This window comes from Hibiscus syriacus, unplaced genomic scaffold, assembly GCF_006381635.1.
Source record: "Hibiscus syriacus cultivar Baekdansim isolate YM2019G1 unplaced genomic scaffold, ASM638163v2 tig00004004_pilon, whole genome shotgun sequence".
Classification (NCBI taxonomy): Eukaryota; Viridiplantae; Streptophyta; class Magnoliopsida; order Malvales; family Malvaceae; genus Hibiscus; species Hibiscus syriacus.
Genome location: NW_024061991.1, coordinates 102,684 through 126,439, shown reverse-complemented (window position 1 = coordinate 126,439; position 23,756 = coordinate 102,684). Strand labels below are relative to the sequence as shown.

Genomic DNA, 23,756 nt, shown 5'->3' with positions numbered 1-23,756 from the left:
TCCACATCCTTCTGAGTGAGACATACCAGATGACTTACAAACAATTTTGCCACCAGTCATGGACAACAGGCTACCTGGACGACAAAAAAATCACGACTATATACCGTCTAAGGGTGAAGAGAAGAGGATATCAACATGTAGTCGGTGCAAGGAAAGTGGTCATACAAGGTTGACCTGTGGATCACCAGTGCCATCACAATCATCTTTTCCTCTACCAAAATATGGATCATCATCAAAATCCAAAGCTCATATGGTGTCAAGCAAAAGGAAATCAAAATCTCAATCACAACCAGCTTCACCTTTTGGGACTTATTAACTTAGGTGATTTTTAAATGTAAACGTTGTATTATGTGTATTTTATGTGTGAATACATACATTTTCAGTTAGACATGCATTAGTAACTTGAGTTTGAACATTGCTATGATATGTTCAGTTGTTATCACTTATCAGATTGTTGTCTTTTATCTTTTTCAGTTATATTTTATGTAGTCAAATATGCAACGTGAAAATCAAATTCACAATGCAAAAATCGCAATGCGAATTTGACTTTCGCGTTGTGAATTTGAGTTTCGAAACAATCGCAACGCGAATTTTACTTTCGCGTTGCAAAAGTGTACCTTCAACATGTCTTTTTCACCTTCAACATAATGCAGATTGAAAATTAAACAACAAATCAATTAAACATTGTTGTGGGTACATTATTTGAACATTGTTATGGGTACATTATTTGGAAAATAATATTCCGGACTTCGTTAGAAATAACCCTTTTTCTTCGGATTAATTTCGTTGTTGTGGGTACATTATTTGAACATTGTTAAATATAAATTTGTTGTGTATGTATGTTTTGGTTTGATTATATTGTATGTATATTTTCATTCAGATGGGATGGGCTGTGCATAACAAAACAATCTATCTCTTCCATATGATTATTCCCACCATGTGACAAGTGTGACAACCCCTGTAACATCCCAAACTAGGGGTTAGTGGCTAAATTGTAAAGTTTAAGAATTTGATGAATTAAGTAGAAGAATGGAATAATTCGATGATTTATTTGGAAATAATTCCTAAAAGTTATTAGTAATTATTAAAGTAGATGAAGGGCAAAATGGTCATTGAACAAAGATAATATTAAATATTAATAAATGGGTATTATAATATATGAGAGGTATGATTGAAGAGATAAGTTTTAGACTTATCTTCTTCATCTTCATCTTCTTTCAAACGTGAAGAGCCAAGCTTGCAAAGGTGAGTTTCTTTGTTAGTTGGTTATTTGCTAAATTTATGGTTGGGTTTTGATCATTAGATAATAACTAAGCTTAAGGAAAGCTTAAGTTATCTTAAGATTGAAAGATAAAGAAGTTATGAAAGATTAAAGAAAATGAGTTTTTAAAGGAAATTCTGGAAAAGAGTTAATAAGAGATTTTTAAGATGGAATTTAACTTGTCATCAATAAGAATAAGAGATTTATGAAGTTAGAAAAGATTTATAACAAATTTGAAAGTTTAGTAAGATTCTTAATTTTAAGAATCTTGATGAAATATGGAAGATAAATATGATTTATATGGGCATAAGTTGGTTTCAATAATGATAGTTGAGTTTAAAGTCATAATAGGGTATCAAAATAGAAGAATTAAGGGAAGAGTTGATGATTTACGTGTTAAAATGTCAATTATGGGCAATGTGCATCGATGCACATTCATTGTGCACCGATGCATCGATGATAAATACCAGAAATTGTTTAAGATGCATCGATGCACATGCAGTGCATCGATGCATGAATTTAAATAGAAAACATCGAATAGGATTTATGCATCGATGCATAAGGAGTGCATCGATGCATCCCCATTAAATAAAAACATCGAATGCATTTTATGCACCGATACACAAGTAGTGCATCGATGCATACATTCATTGAAAGAGGAAATGGGCTTTTCTCTTAGCCTAAGAAGTGACAGTTTAGAATATATCAATTGGAATATTGATATGAATCTGTGTATTGTTATGTAGAGATAGAAAGTGATCCGTTTCGGGACAATTGAGGAATCAGAATCGAATCAAAGCAAAGCTAAGGTGAGTGCAATTTATTTTGTACTTATTTTATTAAATTAACATTGGCTTGTGATGAGCCAGTGATGGAGTTACTATGGTAAGAAGTAACTTCTAAATTGTTATGTGATTACCATGTATGCATTAATACATAGAAATAGATGGATGCTATGTTATATGATTTATATGCTTAAGTGAAAATGCAACATATGATATATATTATTTGACATGACATGCATGGTTACATGAAAGAAAGCTATGTGACTACATGTATATGTGAAAGAAGCTATAAGCTTATATGCACATGTGATATATGTGATATGAATTATATGAAATGATTTACGTAAATACATGTATATATAATACATGTGATATGATATGAGATATATGGTTACACATACATGTGGTATGTGACAGAAGAGAAAGAACAAGTGATACGAAATGTATAAATAAATGCCCATAGTATATGATACGAGAGCTATAGGTATAGTTGGCATGCCAAGAGTCGAGGGTTTACCTATGTTGAAAGGAACATATGGATAGTTGCCGAGGATCTTTATGACCTCTGGATAGTTACCGGGGTTCTTTATAACCTCTGGACAGGTCCTTCGGGACGAATACTGAACGAATGTTCGGTGCCCCATGAGGGAATTTATACGAGCTGTGGTGACAACATTAGTGCACAACCTCAATGTACTCACATACCTCTATTCTCAATAATATACATGGGCAATGAAATTGACAGACAAATGAAAGTGAAAGTGATAAAAGAAGGTAAGTTGCATGTGTGCATGACCTGATTGTATATTGTTATCATACAATAGATTCATGCATATTGATATGTCATGATTCAATGATATGAATGCACATACATGAATTATATGATGTTATGTGTGTTTCTGGGTATAGTGATATATGTGTTATATGATGAGTATATGGTAAGTGGAAAGGATTATTGATAGTGTTTGCATATGTATGTCTTTTATTTATATGAAATGATATATGGTTATATTATATGTTTTTTATGCCTCACTAAGTCTATGACTTAGCGTGTAAGTGATTTACACGTAGGTACCAAGAAACGAGAAGTGAAAGAATAGAAGTGGCAAAGACAGTATCACTACTAAAAGATCAGATCAGAAGTATTTGACAAAGTATGTATTTGGTTATGTATAAAGTGTTGGCATGTAATAAGTCATTAAGTACGAGCACTCTGATCAAGTATGTATTTGTTTTAAATAAAGTTTTAAATTTCCCGGGATTTTTCTTAAGAGTCAAGATTTGAAAAGTCAATGTGACACGTCGGACTCGTATCCGGGTCGGGTACGGGTTGGGGGTGTTACAACCCCATCAACTCACAACTCAGCTTTGAACTCAATTAATATTGTCTTTTAGCTTGATGGTTCATAAAGCATGTTACTTGAACAGTATGAATCAATTATGCAATTTCCATGTTCAATTTAACACTGCATTTCAAATTCATTTCATATGTAATTGGAGTTTGAATTTTAATATAAATTTCGGCTCCAATATAAATATTAGCCCGAGCCTTTGTTTCATCCAAACAACAACTTACTCAATGGAATAACTTAGTCAATATGCATGTTATCATTGATTATTCCTAATTTCCATTGTTTTTTTTTCAACTTTAAACGTGAGGGAAATCCTGACCATCGTAATTTTTGGTTAACAAACAAAAAGATTGGATATCCGAAGAATGCCTTTCGGATACTATCCATTTCAGTCAGCTCACTGAGGTAGGTTAACCCTAAACCGAAACTATCTTAGCCAATCATACTTGATGTAGAAGCAGCTGCAGATTTAAAATCTCAATGGTGATGCATTTGGTTCTCAAATAGTTAAAGTGTCATAAACGTTTCGGACGTATGATTTGGGTGGTATACGGGAAATGCAACAAATGGTAACTAAAAATATCGATAATTGAGGGCTACAACTTGTAATAATAACAAAAATAATTGAAGGGTACATGTTTATAAACTATCGATACTTTGCTAAATTAATAATGTAAACGGTAAAATTCTACCGGTGCAATGGTAATAGGCGTACATGACAAGCGTCTCAACTTGTCATTTACGGCTATTTTCATTATACCGGATAACTTTTATCCGTTTACATTATTAATTGTACCGGTACTTATGTTTTACGTGTTTATCTTCCATTATTTTAACATTATTATTAAAATATCTAGCGTTTAATTCTCGAGAATTTTTTGATGCATTTTGTTGCATTACCCGTGTACCACCCAAATCATAAGTCCGAAATGCTTCTGATGCTTTAAATGTTTGAGAACCAAATGGATCACCTTCGAGATTTTAAATATGCAGTTGCTTCTACGTCAGCTATGTTTCTCTCAGACTGTTTCGGTTAACGGTTACCCTATCTTCATGAGCTGAATGAAATGGATAATATTCGGAAGGCATTTGTTTTACATAATTTTATTTCTATATAATTTTTCAATGATTTCTCTCCCAATTTATTAATTATCAACTTAATAAAGGTATGTTCTTCTCTAAGTTAGTGATGATATGTAGTTTATAGCTCGTTTGTTTAGTAAATTAATTTACAATTTGTAGAATGAAATCATCTAATGTTGATCATGTTTGGATAGATTTGTGTTTTGGAGGGTCATGGGAGAATGTTCATATGGTGCCAAGCAAAAGGAAATCAAAATCGTAATCAAAATCAAAATCCCTATCACAACCGGCTTCACCTTTTGGGACTTATTAACTTAGGTGATTTTTAAATGCAAACGTTGTATTATGTGTATTTTATGTGTGAATGCATACATTTCAGTTAGACATTCATTAGTAACTTGAGTTTGAACATTGCTATGATCTGTTCAGTTGTTATCACTTATCAGATTTTTTGTTGCGATTGTTGCGAAAGTCAAATTCGCGTTACGATTGTTGCAAAAGTCAAATTCGAAATTCGAAATCGTAACACGAATTAGACTTTCGCGTTGCGAAAGTGTACATTCAACAGGTCTTTTTTGCCTTCAACTTAATGCATATTGAAATAAAATTATTTACACATCAATTAAACAAATCAACTTTTACAAATCAATTAAACAAGCAAAAAATATTTTTTATTTCCTCATCAATTAAACAAATCAACTTTTACAAATACATCAATTTCACGCAGACAATTGTTTATGCACAAATACATCAATTTCACGCAGCTCACTTCAGGATCAGGATTAAACTGTAGAAACCAAACATTTGCTCAAACAACACTTTCTACACATCTAAAACCAACAAATAGCAAATTATCTAGGTACTTAACCAAACATTTTCAAACCAACAAAGAGTATATATGTTAACAACACTTGCTCAAACTTACCAATTTGTGTTGTTTATGCACACTTTCAGTACGCGGATGCAGGTAGACAGCGTCTCGCATATATCGCTCTAGCCATAAAATGCCGAAACCACAAGCCTACTGCACCTCTATCTCTATCTGTGGGAGGTAGAAACTGTTTACTTCATGTCGTCAAACGTTCCAAGCATATGCATACGAGAGGACCACAATCCACTCTGGCTCCCTGCGTTTGTTGTGGCGCAGTCTCGTCTCTGATCATTGTAACTTTGAACTTCTTTGGCTTCTTGTTTCCAGAATTAGTCCAATAATCAATCGCATCCAAATATTTAGCCAAATGAGCGCTCAATCCCTTATAAATAATATCTCTCAAATCAGACAATAGTATGTAATTCAACATGCTGTCATATACCATTGTCTTCAGGGATGAGAGCTGATGCTCGACGAGAAGCCAATAACGACGTTCCAAAACAGGGATAAACACCTGCAATTATAAATAATAATTCAATTGCGCACATCAAATTTTTATTTATGAACACCTTTAAAATATTCAAAAATAAATACTAACATTATCGACCTCCCACCACGCAGGATAAAGTTTAGCTTTTCCATTACCCAACACATATGAAGTGTCTATCTGATCCTTCAAGTGAGCTACGTGAAAAGACGTCGGCATAATAGTCCATCGCGTATTTTTTATTTTCTTCAATTTCCTTATTATCAGAAGACGTGACACCCATGTATCAATATGTTGTTTTATAAAAAAATACATATATTAGTGAATTTCATAAATTTAAAAAAAATTAATCAAAATGCAATATAAGAAGAATATAAGACTTACCCCCGTCGAAATAGCCATTGTCATCAACCCCTAATAACACACCCCACCAAGACCGATCAATAAACAAATGCATATCATCGTCGAGTTTACATATATACATGACTATCATTGGCTATTATTTGGTCAAAGATAAAATTATATATTATGTGTCATATAAGGATAACTTTAAAAGAAACACCGAGTGCTAAGACAATTACTATATACATGACTATCATTGGCTATTAAATTTATGTAATTTAGATTCTAACTATTAAATTTATTGAATTTTAGTTGGATTTATATTGTTGTTGTAATATTTAGAAGTTTATGAGTTTGATTATAGGTTTTGAGTCATTTAGGTAAGGATGACTATTCAGATAGTAGATCAAGATATTTATCAACTCCAATTTGAATTTTAAAAATATTATCTATTGTTGACTTGAAACGAATACAAATAGACACCCTCAAATATTTATTAATTTAATTTGAATTATATCTGTGTATTTATAATTCTAAATTTGATTACAGATTACAAAGTGGACAACATGGCTTCTAAAGAGACCCGAACTTCCATCCTCTCTGTCACAGTGCGTTCTACTAAGTTTCATGCGCCTTTTTCTTTTTTTCTTTCTTTCTTCATTATATTTTAATTGTCAAACGCCTCGTGCGCTAATGAGAGATTTGCTGTTGTTACCATTGTCATTGTGCCTTACCCACCAACTCGTATTTGTCATGTGAATTCGGACCCAAACGAGGCTCAATATCGAGCCTACCTAAGACTCGTTGAATCCAGATCCAAACTTTTTATAAAGCCCAATCACGATCAACTTAGCGAGTCAAAACATGATTCAATAAGAACAACTCTGAACCATATTTGAGTCAAAGCATAACCATTTAGAATCCAAGTCTAGTTTCGATCCGATTTGACATGTTGACTAGACTCAATTTGATCAGTTTAAATGATTTAAACTCGACTCGATTTGACAAACTCGACCTATTTGATTCAGTTTAATAGACCTGACCCAATTATACTCGAATCAAATCGACCTTGTTTGAGTCGAATTAAGTTGAGATATTTAATTGGGTCATTGACAACTAACTATTGATCATTCACTTATTGACATTGGTTGATGATTTTGATAGTCGTGTTGACTTTGACTCATTAAGTTGATGTCATATATGGACCGAAAAAGTAAAGTATTTTTATAGAATTAATAGATTTTAGGAAGAAAGAAGGATTGAGAATTTCATATTTTCATTCAAAATATTCACAATTGTTTTGATTACATTTCAGGCATATATATTCTCAACATTTACATTGTCACACTCAAGTTAAGGGCTAAATGTTATTGATTTAAGTAAATTTAATAGACTAAATTGCAAGTTTTAGAAACTTGCAGCTCAGGTTGAAATCTTATGAAGTTTAGGGACTTAACCCTAAAATCTCTCATTTTATGTTAAGTGAGAAAAATAAATCATTCTTTTCCCCCATCACCTGGAAAATTTCCTAAAACTGCTAACCTTCCCCTTCACTCATTGTTGCCCATTTCCAGTCACTCTTCTCCAGCCAACGGTGGTGACCGGTTCTGGCATCACCTCCCGAGCATAACCCTACTAATAAATTGTCGAAAACTATCGCTGATCGTCGTGAATAGCGTTTGAAATTCGTCGGAAAAACCCAAATCAGTCACCGTGTATTTCTTCATTTTTCGGCTGATCTCGACGATGGTTCATCTCATCGCCTCCCTCGTTGAATTCCCGGTGTTCTTCCGACCAAAACCTGGTCAGGTCGTCGCTCACCGTCGTTGCATTCGTCGTTCGCCGTTGAGGGTAATCGATTTATTTTTTTATTCAATTGTTTTACACTATTATAGCTGATTATTAAGGTTGATTTGGATCGATTATGGTGAATGTTGAACCAGGGATAATCGGTCGATCGAAATAACCCTTGTCGCTGCCGCACGCGCCACCACTCACTGGCCCATGAAGTTTTTAGAACTGTTCCAGTCAGACTGAATTGGTTTGAACCGGGTCTGGTTGACTCGTACGAGTTAACCCGGACGGTGTCAACTCGTTTGATTCAACTTGTCTGAGAAAACTCGTTGACTTTGACTGTTGATCGTTGACTTTGACACAAAAAATCAACTTTTTCGAAAAAGGTCCTATTGTATGTTTCCAATGTCCTAAGTCCGAATCCGAAGTCTGTTTTGACAAATTCGCACCCGATAAGCCGTTTTTCAATGTTTTGTCTTTATATTCAAATTAGTTTCTCATTTAAGTTCAGTTTCTGACGTAAATTCGGTTGCTTTGTATCAGAGGATTTAAAGTTCGAGGGTGATCGAATGGAGTTTAAATGGTTGATCGATATGGCATGAAAACCGATGTAATACTCTACTACCTTTTGCATGTTTTTTGGAACTCAATGATATATGGTAATTGCATGAATATAAATGATTGATCCATTAGATGTATTTAATTATCATTGGACTCAGACGTAAATTGGATTAAGGATAGAACACGGTATAAGACTCAGACGGCTCGATAAAGAGAAATTGGAAGATCAATCAGAAATAATTATAGTTCAATGATTCAATAATAAATGATTTGGTTTCAAGATCCTTAAATTTTGATAAATTACTTTAAAGGTTAAATATTGGGATTGTTTGGATAATAAATTACTAAAAATATCCTTATGGGGTAAAATTACAAAAATACCCTTGTACTGTAAATTACCAAGACTTTTTCGGATGGTGAAAAGATAACCCAGAAAAAACATATTGGACCAATTATCATAAATAATGCATATGTTTGAATTAAAAATAATTACCAAAATATCCTCAAGCTATGAAATAACTGTAATAACCTGCAATGATCAAATGAGCAAAATACCCTGAACGCTAAAGGAACTAGAATGCATTCAAACCTAATTTATCAAAAATATGTCATGGATAGATTTGAATGAAATGACGATGATACACTTAAAGTGTAAAAAAAAAACACAATGGATGGCTATGATAATGGAGACGACCTAAAAACTCATATCTTGATACACTTGAACCTTGGAATCATTGGTTTAAATTTTGAATATGTATTGGAATACCCTGAAATATAAAATGACCCAAGGAATGACTAAGTACTGTAATAACTAAATACCCTCTAGCTCTGAAATGAATAAATCAACCTTGCATACCAAATGACCTGGAAATTCTATTTTCTAAGATAACACTCGGAGGCTACATTATCGAATGTAATTTACACGTCTCAATTTCATAAAATAACTAAATTATATGACTAAGTTGAATGGATTGGAAGAAATGTATGTATCTGAATTTCAGAAATGATTGAATTACTATGGAAACTCCGAAGTGATCGGAATAGACTTAACTACCAAATGACCTAAGTACCTTCAAAGACCTATAATTAAGTGAATGGCTCAGACAAGTCTGGAAATATTGATGAACTTATATGTAGTACCGCCCTAAAGGGTTTTAAACCCCAGATCAAGCACATCGACAATTATTGATATCGTTGCAATACAAAAAAGAAATAAATACCACCAGAATACCTATTTGTCTCCTCAAGAACTGATCAAGGATGATTATGATAGTGATCAGGTCAACTAGTGCAGTTTATAATAAGAAGTGAATAATAATGAAGTATCACAATCTGAATGATTGACAAGTATTGCAGTGTTGGGATCGTTGGTTCAATTGGACTCAAAATTATGATAATTCAATACATAATCCTGAATACCCCCTGATCGTTTAAGTAATAGAATCACTCTCTGTAAATCTGAATCTAGAATTGTTATGATATAAAGGTTCATGAACACCTTCCTAATGTACATGAATCATAACGGGATTTTAAAGTATCAACTTTAAATGTCTGATAGATCCGTTAGTAATGAATCCTTTTTAATAGGACCTCAATTCTGGAATCCAATCAAATTTCATAAGTTTCATGTGTTCCTCATTACTATTATGTGCCTCTGAAAAATACTTGGATCCTCTAATGTGTTCCCCATGTACTACATGACTGTTTTATATATTTTGAAATGTGTTTTACCGAAATTTATTGATTTACTGGTTTATGAACTATGGCTTCCTATTTTCTTTGGTAAACTACTTGAATTGTTTTATTGGGACATTATCTGGGTAGGTTGAAGGTTTAGCTCTGATCAAGCTGGTAAATCCTTACGGACCTAAGGTGACCCTAAGGTAGGCTCTAAGGCCCCGAGAAACTTTCTTGAGTAGGCTCTCAGGCCCCAAGGCACTCCCTTGGGTTAATTATGGGACTATATATGGTGTACAGGTGGAGGGAAATTATATGGTTTATTTCATTGTCACGTTTACGAGATTTTATTGGATCACAATCCAGATATTACGGTTTACTGTTAAAACTGATTTCTATGGATTTTATATGGGTATAATTCTGGAGTATAGAGGTTCAGCCCTGATCCGACTGGTAAATCCTCGCAGACCTAAGGTAATCATTGGGTAGGCTCCGAGATCTTTCTTTGGGTATGCCCTGCGGTCCCAAAATCCTTCTTGGATAGGCACCATGGCCTTGAGTAACCTTCTTGGGTAGGCTCTCGGGCCTCAAGGCATTCTTTTAGGGTGGCTCCCTTTGTTGTGTTCTTAGGGTAAGCCCTTGTGGATGCAGTTCTGGGGAACTGGATAACGGTGTTTGGTTGGAGGGTTATACTATGGTTTTAAAAACATGTTTTAAATTGTTATTGTTTTAAAAAGATTCATATCTTTTTACTGGTTTTAGTTGGGACACACTAGACATCCTATTTTAATATATTGAAAACATGGTTCTCTGAATGTTTCCTATGAACTGAGAACTTTATGACTTTACTCGATGAACTACAGTGGGATCCCAGCTCATCCTGAAAACCTTTATAAAATCCTTTAATCATCAAGAATCAAAGATTGATTTCAGGTTGAAAGAATCAAATCAATGTATCTATCGACATCAGTAAATGAGTTCCACTGGCGGTTACTTGTAGAATATGTGCATGTGATTAGGGAACATGTAGATTGTATTTTATTTTATATAAGTATGAAATATGTTTTTTAATATTATTAAATTTTACTTTGTATTTATAAATTATGTTATGATTTTATGTTTTAACAAAAAATTTAATTTTTTCTAGAATTTTTACGGGTGAATCATTTCGGTGACTCTAATATGTCTCTTAGATCAAATCGGATAACCATCGATGTGGGGTTACATACATCCGTACTATTTATTAACACGTGTCCATCTTTGTCTTCATATCTAACAGCCAGGTACAGTAGCTGTCATTCTGCTGTCACGTGTGGGTTTTGTGGAGCATCTCCCTGGTGGCTTGTTGCTCCATTTAATCCTTGGTCAGAAACGTAACCGTTTCCACTAATCCTTTCTCCAATTCCCAATTGCGTCTGCCCTAATTTCATTCGATCCTCAATCCCTAATTTGCTCGATCCAATCCCCTTTTCTCCTGGTAACATGACAGTTGACTTCCTATATGACCTTTTGATTTAATCTATTCATTCAATTTAGTCAATATTTTTACAGTTGTTAATGTAAATTGTAATCATGTATTTATGGTTTTTTTTAGGTATTTCAGACTTCAAATACCGAATCCAAGTCAATTGTCGATATTATGAAGACTATTGCTTCTGATCCATAATTTTGTAATAATTAAATAGGTATGTGTCTTCCTTGTATAGAATATTTTTTTTGTATAAGATTTTGTTCAAAAATTTGCATCATTATATCCATACAACCATACTAATAATAGGATTGAGTAACAAATTGAGAAATCGATACGAATGAATAAAACGATTCGGTTCGGTTTGGATTTATCTCTAAACGGTTTAGTTTGGGCGATTAAAAATGAAACTATAATTGATTCAGTTCAATTCGAATTTTCATATAAAACCCTTTGACCCGTATTGAACCGAATATCCGATTACCCTACCCAATTCCCATAAGGCATAACCCAATATTAATAGAAAGTAAACTGTTGGGGCATTTAATCTTGTTCAAGTTAGAAAAAGAAAAGGTACGTAATTTAATTTGTTTTTTTAACATAAAGTGTGGGGACTTTTTGGGAATCTACTGACACAGGTTAATTTTCAATTAAGTGGATCCCACGTTGTCTGCCCGCTTTCAGCTGGATGAACTGTGTAAAGTGGCTCTCGTTTCAATCTGCTGACTCTGCTCTTTGACTCTGAGATGGGATCCCACGCTGTATGTTCTCTGTCTATGAAAAAACCGATTTACCGAACGAATCGAAAAAATCAATTTTACATAATTCGATTTTTAATTATTCGGTTTTGATTTCGGTTTAAATTTTAGAAAATCGTTTATTTCGATTCGATTTAATTTTTAGTAAAAAAACGAATCGAACCGAACCGAATACACCTCTACCAATTAAGGATGAATCAAAGGGAGAGCGAGTGAGATCCTCAAAATTTTAAAATTCTTATATTATTTATATTTATATAGGATATGTTTCATTCACAAGTATCAGAATTCAAATTTATAATATTGCTTAAGAGATCTAATATCATATCTCATTAGGTCAATTAATTATTGATTTATTTATATTCATATTAATAATTTATTTTTCCTCTAAAATTTTATAAGTTAATTGTTAGTAAAATTTTAGAAGTTAAATTCTCTTAATATAAATTTTACTACCATATTTCAAAAAGCAAATCAATATGAATTTAGTAATGATGGGCTAATAATAAGCACATTACGATAACTTGATGCACCATGATGGGCTATTTTCAGTACCCTCAAAAGTCGGACTGGAAATGATTTACTAATGGCCGAAGCCCAAGGCACAACATTGTTCTAAACCTTACTTTTACTTCTCTTTTTGTAAATTTTCCAATCGGGAAAAGCTTGGCCCTTTCTTTCCCAGGAAAACAATAGAATTACGATGTCGAAAGCGGTTAGCGGTTAACAGGCGGGAATAACACTACCATTTGACTGTAGCATTTCAAGCCGCTTTGTTTCAATATTTTCCAATTCATGGTAATTTCTCTTCTTGACATACCCAAGGCTTTGGTTAAGGAAATTTTCATTGATTTATTTTCTTAGTTTTTGGGTTTTTGTTTCTTTATTAATTGAGCTTAGCATTGGGTTCACAAGATGGTTATTAAGTTTTAAATTTGATGGTTGAAATTTGAGATTAATTTGGGTTGATAAATTTCAGTGTGAAACATTCCTTTCAGTTGCTACTGTAGATTTCTCTTTTTAGTTTCATATTTACTTGTTCAGGAAATGGAATGTAGATTAGTATTTATAATTATGCTTAAGCAAACATATCCCTCATGTAGTTACTTTAGCAGTGGTCATTGATTGTAATCTTTAATCATATAGCAATGGGCTTTTTAGCTGGTATTACGGATTAAAGACCAGTGATAAAATTTGAACAATGTTGAGCCAGAAACACATGATCTTACTGGTACTATGAATTTAATATGACAGAGAATGTATTTTTTTAATCTTTGCAACAACTTTTTATGTGGATGTAACGATTTGGGATGGAGATATTCCTCGATTAACATGATGAGACATCTGCCGCTATGAAATTTGGTTGTGTGCGCCTAATATATGCATGAACTTTCTGTTCTGCTGTTTATTATCCGGGGAAATGCCAGCTCTCCATGTTATTTCTTGCCTATTATGTTTACATTATTTGAATGGGTGGGATTGCATAGTTATTCTATTTTGAAATTTTCGCTTTTTACTCTACCATGCTGATAGAATTTCGTATGTTGTCTGAACAGGCAGCTGCCATGATTCTGAATGGATTCACCTTTCCCTCCAGGTCTGTTTCAGTGAGTTCAAGGCTTCCTAAGCCTGTGCGGTGTCGCTCTAGTTTTGCAAGTAAATTTTCGCTTTTACTCTACCATGCTGATAGAATTTCGTATGTTGTCTGAACAGGCAGCTGCCATGATTCTGAATGGATTCACCTTTCCCTCCAGGTCTGTTTCAGTGAGTTCAAGGCTTCCTAAGCCTGTGCGGTCGCTCTATTTTTGCAAGTAGCAGCAACAGTAAATCTTCTGGGTTTATTTGGATTTAAAATCCTTGTCAGCTGGAGGTATATGTCTTGGCGTACCCTTTTGCCTTTTAAAGACGCCATTTGGTGTGCAATAGGTTAATATCAAACATCATTTGTAGATTGGTTTGAAGTAGGACTGTGCATTATTTGGTTAAAATGAAAAAAGAGGGGGAGGACCGGATTTTCTAATTTGGTTGGTTTGAAAACAGAAAATAAATTGTTTTGGTTTCAAAGCCAAACTGAATTACAATCATGTTTTAAGTTTGGTCTTGTATTTTTCTGGAAAAAAATTAAGTCAAAAGGCAATTTAAATGGGTAATATAATGGTTTATATTTATATAAGTTTCTTCATGTATTAATATATTTTATCAAAATAATAAATTCAATTTTAGGATCCCCATTGAAAAGTTAAATCATTAACCTCTCCTACCTCTAAGGCTCTAACTCTTAACTTTTGTTCTCCATTTATTCTATCTTCACTCAAACTGAAGTTCATTGTATTTGTCAGTTCAATTCCATTGAGTTTTCTTCATTCATAGTTGATTCTTTGCAATTGCAACCATGAGCAGGATCTAATTAACGAGGTTCATTGTCTACATTGCATTCTCTGAAGTTTAGGAATGGTTTTTATTTTGTTTCCATGTTTTACTGTACATTGTTAGAAGATCAAAACTCAAACTTATAAGAATCCAAACCAATTCAAAATTTTCAATTTGCTTTAGTTTCCATTCTGTGGTTCTGGATGATGAATGTCTCAATTCCCCACAAAAGTTCATTTTTCTTTTGTAGTGTGCCTTTTTTGCACCTTTCTGCTGCATCATCTCCAGTTGAGTGGGGATCAAGGTAGTCTCCACAAGCTTTACCATCATACCAAGGCATCGCAGATCTAATTTTGTGCCTCGAGCATCAAAGGATGTTCCTTACAGTTTTCGTTTTCCTCCAATGACTAAGAAGCCCAGATGGTGGTGGAGGTCTTTAGCATGCCTACCCTATTTAATGCCTCTTCATGAGACATGGATGTATGCTGAGACAGCGTATCATCTACACCCTTTCTTGGAAGACTTAGAATTTTGACCCTATCCTTTCCTCGGAGCCATAGGAAGTTTGCCGAGCTGGTTCCTGATGGCATATTTCTTTGTTGCGTATCTGGGATAGTTAGGAGGAAAGAATGGCCTCACTTTTTCAGATTTCATGTGGTGATGGGCATGTTATTGGAGATTGCCTTGCAGGTGATCGGGACTGTGAGCCGGTGGATGCCACTTGCAATCTATTGGGGTAAGTTCGGATGCACTTTTGGACAGCTGTGGCATTTGCTTACCTCTTACCGTTGTGGAGTGCATAAGATGTGCACTTGCTGGTATGTACGCTGACATTCCATTTGTATGCGATGCTGCATATCCAAATTCCATATGATTAAGTGAAAACTGTAGCTGAAGCTGTTCTGAATTCGAATTATGGCGGTGTTATAATTTGTACGGAGAAACATTTCAACCATGTATGAATGCTTTAAGTGGAACATTGCCTTGTGGCAACTTCTGTGATATGGGAATCATCAAGTTATTCATACGGGGTATTCATCCTAGCACATTGTGGTCCATTTTTCCTTCCTTTTTTTAAATGATGATGGTGTTAAGGTTGTTTTGCTTTTGGTTATCATTAGTGCTATACTGATTACCTTTTCCTATAATGATCATCCTTTGGGATTAATGTTACTGCAATCGATGTTTTTCGGTAGAAGCAACATGCAACTGCCACAAAGATGTGTCTCCAAAAGCAAATCACCAGCAGATCGTGTAATGCCACTACCAGTGGAAACTTTTAGTACTACCAGTAATATATATAGTAATATATATATATTTAATGATGAGAATAATTTTTTAAATATTTATCAAATTGAACGATATTGCTCTTAAAATAATTATTTCTTTGAATAGTTTGAGGAAGGTAATATTTGTTCATAACTTCTTGAACCTATTGACAACGCACACATATTTTGTAGATATGTTACTTCGAATCTAGGACTTTTATGGAGATCGACATTCTCTTTTACCATTGAGATTTCTTGATGAGTTCAAGATGAAAATTTATAAATGATTTTATTTCATATTAATTAATATTTAAATAATATTATACATATCTAAACAGTGTTTTAATATGTCTTTTACTTTATTTATTATCATCCTTATATTCCATTTTCTATTTTTCTTTATTTGTTTAGGAGGGTGTCGCGGACCTTTGACCAAGTGATGTCACTCCGATTTTATCGTGATCTTTGTTGTGTTTTCCATCATCCTCTCTTCTTCCTTTTTTTATCTCTTTCATTTTTAGTTATGCACATTGACTTTTTTTATGTTATTTAGTTAATAAATCTTTCCATGCAATTTTAGTAGTAGAAGGATTGGTTCATTTCCTATAAACAGCAAAAATAATCGATTCTTTTCTTAGGAACAACAAAAAATCGATCTCTTTCTTCGAAAATTGATCTTTTGACTAATAAAAATCATATTCTTTTAGAAATGATCGATCTCATATGACATAAATGCTTAATATCTTTGTAAATAACAGCTACATTACATCCCAAAACAGCTCTTAACACTAATAACCATAGAAATATAAACTTTGGGCCATGAAAACGTCATTTTTTTTTTTTTATCAAAATCTGCAACCCTGCGTTTGGTTCATGAATGTAAGATTAACGGAATGAATAGGATACCGATGGGAATAAAATTATTGGGAATGTTGCATTGTTGTGTTGGTTCGTTTAGCAGGAATGTAAGATTACAGTTTGGTTATAGGAATAAAGATTATTGAAATGTATTTTACCAATTGTCCTTATTATATATTTGTTTTTTAACAAGTTGAATTCTACTATAATTTTACTATACTTAATTTATATTTTTCTTTAAAAATTTTAAATTCATAAAATTTATATAACTTTTTACAAATTGAAAAGATAAATAGGTTTAATGAATGGTAAAATTTTATTTTAACCCTGAACTTCATATAAATTCTAATTATGGACTTTTTTAAAATTTAAAATAGTTTAAGGATAAATTTGTTTTTTTATCTCGTAGAATTTTTTTTATTCAACGACAGAAGAATGATATTTTTGAAAAAAAAATTAAGGCATTTTAGTAAAAAAACGTCAGTAACAATACCTAAGGGAAGTGGGTAATCACATTCCCGATAATATACCCCAAAATACCACTGTTGGGAATAACTTATTGCTGGGGTTGGGAATGTTTTCCAACCAAACGGGAATGACATTCCATCCCCCCGTAATCTAAATATGACCTGAACCAAACGCCCCCTTAGTGGATCCTTCTTTCTTCAGCATTTTAGTGCTAAACCACGAAATCAGAAGATAAAACGGTTTGATCTTGGGTCCATTTTTACACCATCTAGTACACAGCTACACTTGTAAGTTTGAATTACTTGTTCCATTAAAACAAAAGCAAAACCTACTTTGTTATTATGATTTTAATTGATTCCATGTAACCTACTAAGCTTACAGTGATGTTTATGGGAGCCTCACTTATCACACTGGTGATTCGAGATGATGCAATTGTAACCTAATACTCTTTGGATGAATTTAGGCCTCAATTATTTGGATTTTTATTATGTGTAGGTGGGAATGCCATTTGCATCATCTTCTGTCTTTCTGTGCCTTTACATTCCACCAAAAAGCAAATAAAACACTTGAACTAAAAGAAAAAGAGATAATTAGGTTCAACTCATCTTTAACATTCTGAGGTCATATCCTCAATCACATCCCACCCATTGAAATTAGGGCAAAACATAATATAAAAGAGGGGACGGTTTTCAACTGTTGATGAACGTAAATGGATAACGATTGAAGTGATTTTACGAATCAAATAAATGTAGCAGAGAAGGCTGCTTTTAGCTGGCCTGTCGGCTGCTTCTAGCACGGAAAGACTTTCCACCATAGAAAACAAAATATAAGGTCACCAATGCCTGTGAAAAATATCATTCAAATAATCAATGAAAAACTTTTCAAAACTACTGCCTCTTCCATTAAACAAAAAGCATGGAAAATGACACCGTTTTCTTCCAACCCATCGCTTTCATGCTTATGTTTCGGGTTTTGATTAGTTGGGGTTTCGGAGTATATTAGAAGTTTAGGGTATATTACGTTCTATTTACCCACTTTTCTTGCATGTCTTTCTTGGTGGAATCTTCATTAATGTTTTCATGCACAAAAAGCAACAACAAAATTCTACTTCTAGCTTTAGGTGTCAAGTATTGCTTCATTTATGAGTCAAAGGAGGATCTTAAAATAACAATAATAAGGGTAAACTATGCAAATAGTCTCTATGTCTTCGGTCTGATCTACCTTGGTCACTAATTTAAAAATTAAGGAGGAAATGATCCCTAATGTTACCGATCCGTTCAATTTTAGTCCCATAGCCGTTAACTCCCGTTCAATTTAGTCCCTCAATCATGTTAAGGACTTGATTAACAATGGGGTTAACAAAAATTATAACAGAGAGACTTAAATCGGATGGACCGATAATATTAAGACCATTTACCCATAATTTTTAAATTGTGACCAAAGTTGGTCAGACCCTAAACAAAAGGGAATATTCACATAGTTTACCCTAATAATATAATTTAATTTTCTAAGCATAATGTTTGGTGGAAATAAATATAACGAACAATGTTAGAATATATAAGTTCCGTCGTTCAACAAAAAAAAAAAAAAAAGCTTAAAGGGTTTTGTAAGTGCTTGAAATCGAATTCAAACTGTTTTAAAAATAATATCTCAAATGAATAATTGATAAAAGCATTTTTATTAAGTCTTGTTGACTACAATATTATACTTAATAATAAGTGTTTAAATTGTATTTTTTTATAAATGTTTACATGTTTAAATTTTTTACGTATTAAAATAGATATTTAATATTTATTTTATTAAAATTTTAAGATCAAATTATCAATGTCCATAAAGAAAACTTGTCATCTGATGAACATATGACACATGACATAATTTTTAACTTTTTATTAAAATATAAATATAAAATCTTTAATTTTCATTTTTAACTATAATACAGATTCGTTAACGATAACGAACCAGTGAGTGACGGTTTGGGAACAACCGAGAAGGGTTTGAAAGCATTTAAAGATTTACCGACAACGATGAACCAATGAGAATTAAGGATTTAGAATTTCAATGTTTTTTAGAATATAGAAATTTTAAGGTTATTTAGAAAATTAAGGATATTTTTTAAATAGAGGAAATAAAAAATCAAGCCATGTATTTTTTGAGACAGTTATATATATATAGTTAACCTTAAAATAGTAATGAAATATAATTTAGACGTTAATTTTTGGATTAAAACTAAAATTATATTTTTTAATAAGAAAACCAAAGAACCGACAATTAATTTAGCATTGCTAAGTAAGATTGGCATCTCAAACTAAATATCCAAGGGGAACATGCCAGCCCACATCTTTGAGCTAAAGGGTCAACTTTAAGCGATTAATTGGTCCGTGCGATTAAGCTTTGTTTTTTAGCATTAATGAATTATAATTAGAGTAAATTGAACTATGTGTTCCCAAATTACAATTCTCATTCTAATTAATGTTTAAACTTTTAAGCATTCTAATTCCATCCCTATATTATGACTCTCATTATTAGTCCTCAAATTTTTTAACATTTCAATTTCATCCCCTAGCTATATAACTCTCTTCTAAATTAATCCTTAAACTTTTGAACATTCTATGTTTATCCAAAAACATCAATATATATCATTGTTAAAAACTGTATAAGTTTTTAATTTTCATGTAAAATATAGATGAACATAATGTAATAATGATGCGACTAAATGATGTTTAACATTGGGTTTAAATAAAATAATAATTTAATTTTGAAACGTAAAAGAATTATAAACAAATCGAGAGAGTAAAAATAAAAACCAAAGAAACTTTTAACACTTATAAATAATGTTTTTGGGCAACATTAATATTGTTTTATGTCACATCATAATATTACATAATACACATCAATATTTACATGCCAATAACTTTTTTAACGATTTTTTACACAAACACAATTACAATATATTGATAGTTTGAAGAAAAATTGAAATGTTTAAAGTTTGAGGACTAATTTAAAATTAAGATTATAGTTTAGTGATTAAATTAGAATGTTTAAAAGTCATTCTCGTCCTCAAATCTAAGGTGTGCACAAAAAGGAAATAACACTGAATTTTTATTAATTATTTCAACGTGTCTGACAGTAGGAGTTTTTTGAAACCTACCACTGATAATTTGTTTAATTTTTAACTTTTTACTCTCTATACTATAATTTATTTTCAGATTGATTTCTCTCATTAAATATTAATCTGTTATTAATATATTATCTATTATTAATTTCTATTGAATTTGATGTTGCTGACTAATCAGATTAACTTGAGAAATATTAATCTTATTAATTGTTGTATTAAAATTAATGTTCAAGACATGTTCAAAACAAATTTGTTAAATGACACATATTAATAATAACATGATCTTGGAATAAGCTGAGAGGATAGCAGACTTACAATAGTTTTGAAGATGTATTTTGTATACCTAGACCAACTTCGTAGTTCTTTGTTAGATTCATTTTCTTACCGTACAATTTTCAATAGCCTTTTATTTAGCATATTATGCTTTTATGTAGGATATGATATAGCTATATGAGATTTTATGACACTATCAACACTGAGATGCTTACCTAATGATTTTTTCCACCAATGGCAAGATGATTTTAGAAATGATTTTGGAACCCAATGTATATATCATGACTTAGACCACCAATACATTATACATGAATCATCTAATTAGTTCTGACTTCAGCTAGCATTCACAATCACATTTGACATCATCAATACTCTTCACTTCAGAAATTACCCAATGATAATTCTTCACTGTAATAACTGTGTTTTATTTTTTAATTTTAAAACTCTATTCCAACATACAATTCACTAGTAGTGACATCGAATTAAATTGACCCAAATTTGACATTTCAAAGATTTAGACACGTCAAATATGTCTATGTAATGTGGGTCAACTGGTCTTATTACACTATATTTTACATTATATACGTTATCATCGTTGGAGCCATTGATTCCTCGTTTACATAAAAAAATGGGTTACAATTCAATGAGAAATCAGTCTCATCAATATCTGCGATAAGCTCTATAAATAGTTCTTCAATAAATACATCAACATCTGATCTACATAGGACATCTTCCTCAACAACTTCTGCAAATGTTTAAACAATAATGAATCAATGAGGGGTTTTAATTATAACCCTAGCTTGAAACTATATCCAAAATTGAATTCATTGGAAGTAACAAAAGATTGTCTCCTCATAGAAGATGATAACATACCAACACGTGAATTATACATGAAATATTGTGTGAATGACATTCATCAAACAAGTTATACATGTAATGTTATGTTGATGCCATGACAACGTACAAATTATATGTCGAAAGATGTAAAAGATGAATTCCTCCACATTAAACTTGATGAGATCTGTATACATTAATTTATGTTAAAGACAATAAATATTGTGTGAATGACATGTCATCAAACAAGTTATACATGTCCCAATAACTAACAATCAATAAAATTTTATGAACCCACATATCATACCTACCTTTCTAGGTATTACACATTATCCTACGAATGAATAGTTACGTGATTATCAAACATTCAGAGTATATAATATACTCCCTCTCAGATAAATAAGACTCTTCAATCTCTTATTTTCCTCCCCTCATACTCAACTTCTAATCCTCAAATGGACCTCAATTAATCTATGACTTTTTCATTGAAATTAGAAAATATAAACCACCAATCATTTGTAAAATATTTTATTTACCATTACATGAACTACCGTCTCACTTGTACATCAATGACATTTATTTAAATCATTTCATATTCAAATTAATTATTTAAATTAAGTTGAATAAATTCAAATTATTATTTTTTATAATTAAATCTATTCAAATTAATAAAATCAAAATCAACTATACAATTAATCTTGATGTGGGCAAGATTTTACGATGTTGCTTTATTTGAATAAAATGGATATGATGAACAAGCAACAATGGTATTAGCAATCGTTTGCCACTATTCTTCACCCAAAAGAGAGAGAGAGAGAGAGAGAGAGAGAGCGAGAGGCGTACAAAGAACAAAAGATATCATAATGAATGACTGTTTCAAGGAAGAAGCAGACAACAAACAAGTGAAGTAAATTAATAAATAAATAATAATAAACGAGGCCACATGAGAGGCGTACAAAGACAAAAGATATCATAATGAATGACTGTTTCAAGGAAGAAGAGACAACAAACAAGTGAGAGGCGTACAAAGACAAAAGATATCTAATGAATGACTGTTTCAAGGAAGAAGCAGACAACAAACAAGTGAAGTAAATTAATAAATAATAAATAATAAACGAGGCCACATACTAAACACTTGGTGTCATATTTTATATTTGAACCCCATATTCTTTTACATCATCTTCCCTTTGGTGCCAATAACACTAAATAACAATTTACTAATGAAAGAAAGAGAATATGAAACAACCAACCATGAATTTTCAACATAAAATTTTAGTATTAAACATCACATCTGCTGAGGCCATGATGGGTTGGTTAAGATGATGGATATGAAAAGGGTTGGTGAAGCTTTCATGATCACTTGTTTCAAACCCTCGGTTTCATACGCCCCAGTTGAGAAAATGGAGGATCTCATTGAGAGAGTCGAGTCTTTGACTCAGTTCCATCATCTGAGCCCTTAGGACCGAGTTTTCAGCCTCGATGTTCAAATAGTGTTGGGTGGTGAAGGTGATGGTTGTGAGGATCTGATTATTTTCCTTGGCTAACTGTGTCACTTGGGCCGTCAGATCATCCAAGTGCTTTTGTTTCCTCATCCTGGACCTCCTTGCTGATTCTCTGTTGGATTCCATTCTTTTCTTTTCTTTGATCCATCAACTGATGCAAGTCTTCTTCAGATCCCGAAGGCACCATGAAACCTGAGGAATTGAGTTTCCACTTGACGAATCCATATTTTATATATTTACACCAAAATCACAGCTGAAAACTTGAAGAAAAAAATAGGATAAATTGTAGAGAGTTATTTGATTTATATTGATAATAGTATAATAATATTATATGAAAGAGAAGGGTTTTAGGGAGAGATTATTTATGAGAAAACATAGAACCAGTAGAGGAAAACAACTGAGAAAGATTGAACGAGATGGGTCCTGCGTCTAAGGAGGAATTTATCAAAACCCCGAACGGAGTATTTCACTCACAACCGGAGACATGAATCTCAAACATCAAGATTTACACCATAAGAGCAAATCTAAGAATAAAACAGTGATAACCAGCACCGGCAGAGCTTCAGCTCTACAAAGGGAGAAGGAAACGAAGAAGAAAGAATAAAAGGTTAGATTTCTATAAGGGGAAG

At 32.5% G+C, this 23,756-nt stretch overlaps 1 pseudogene; it reads left to right on the top strand.

Moving 5' to 3' along the window:
• Window positions 1-14,119: 14,119 nt before the first annotated feature.
• Window positions 14,120-15,855, top strand: LOC120185751 (annotated as a pseudogene).
• Window positions 15,856-23,756: the final 7,901 nt, after the last annotated feature.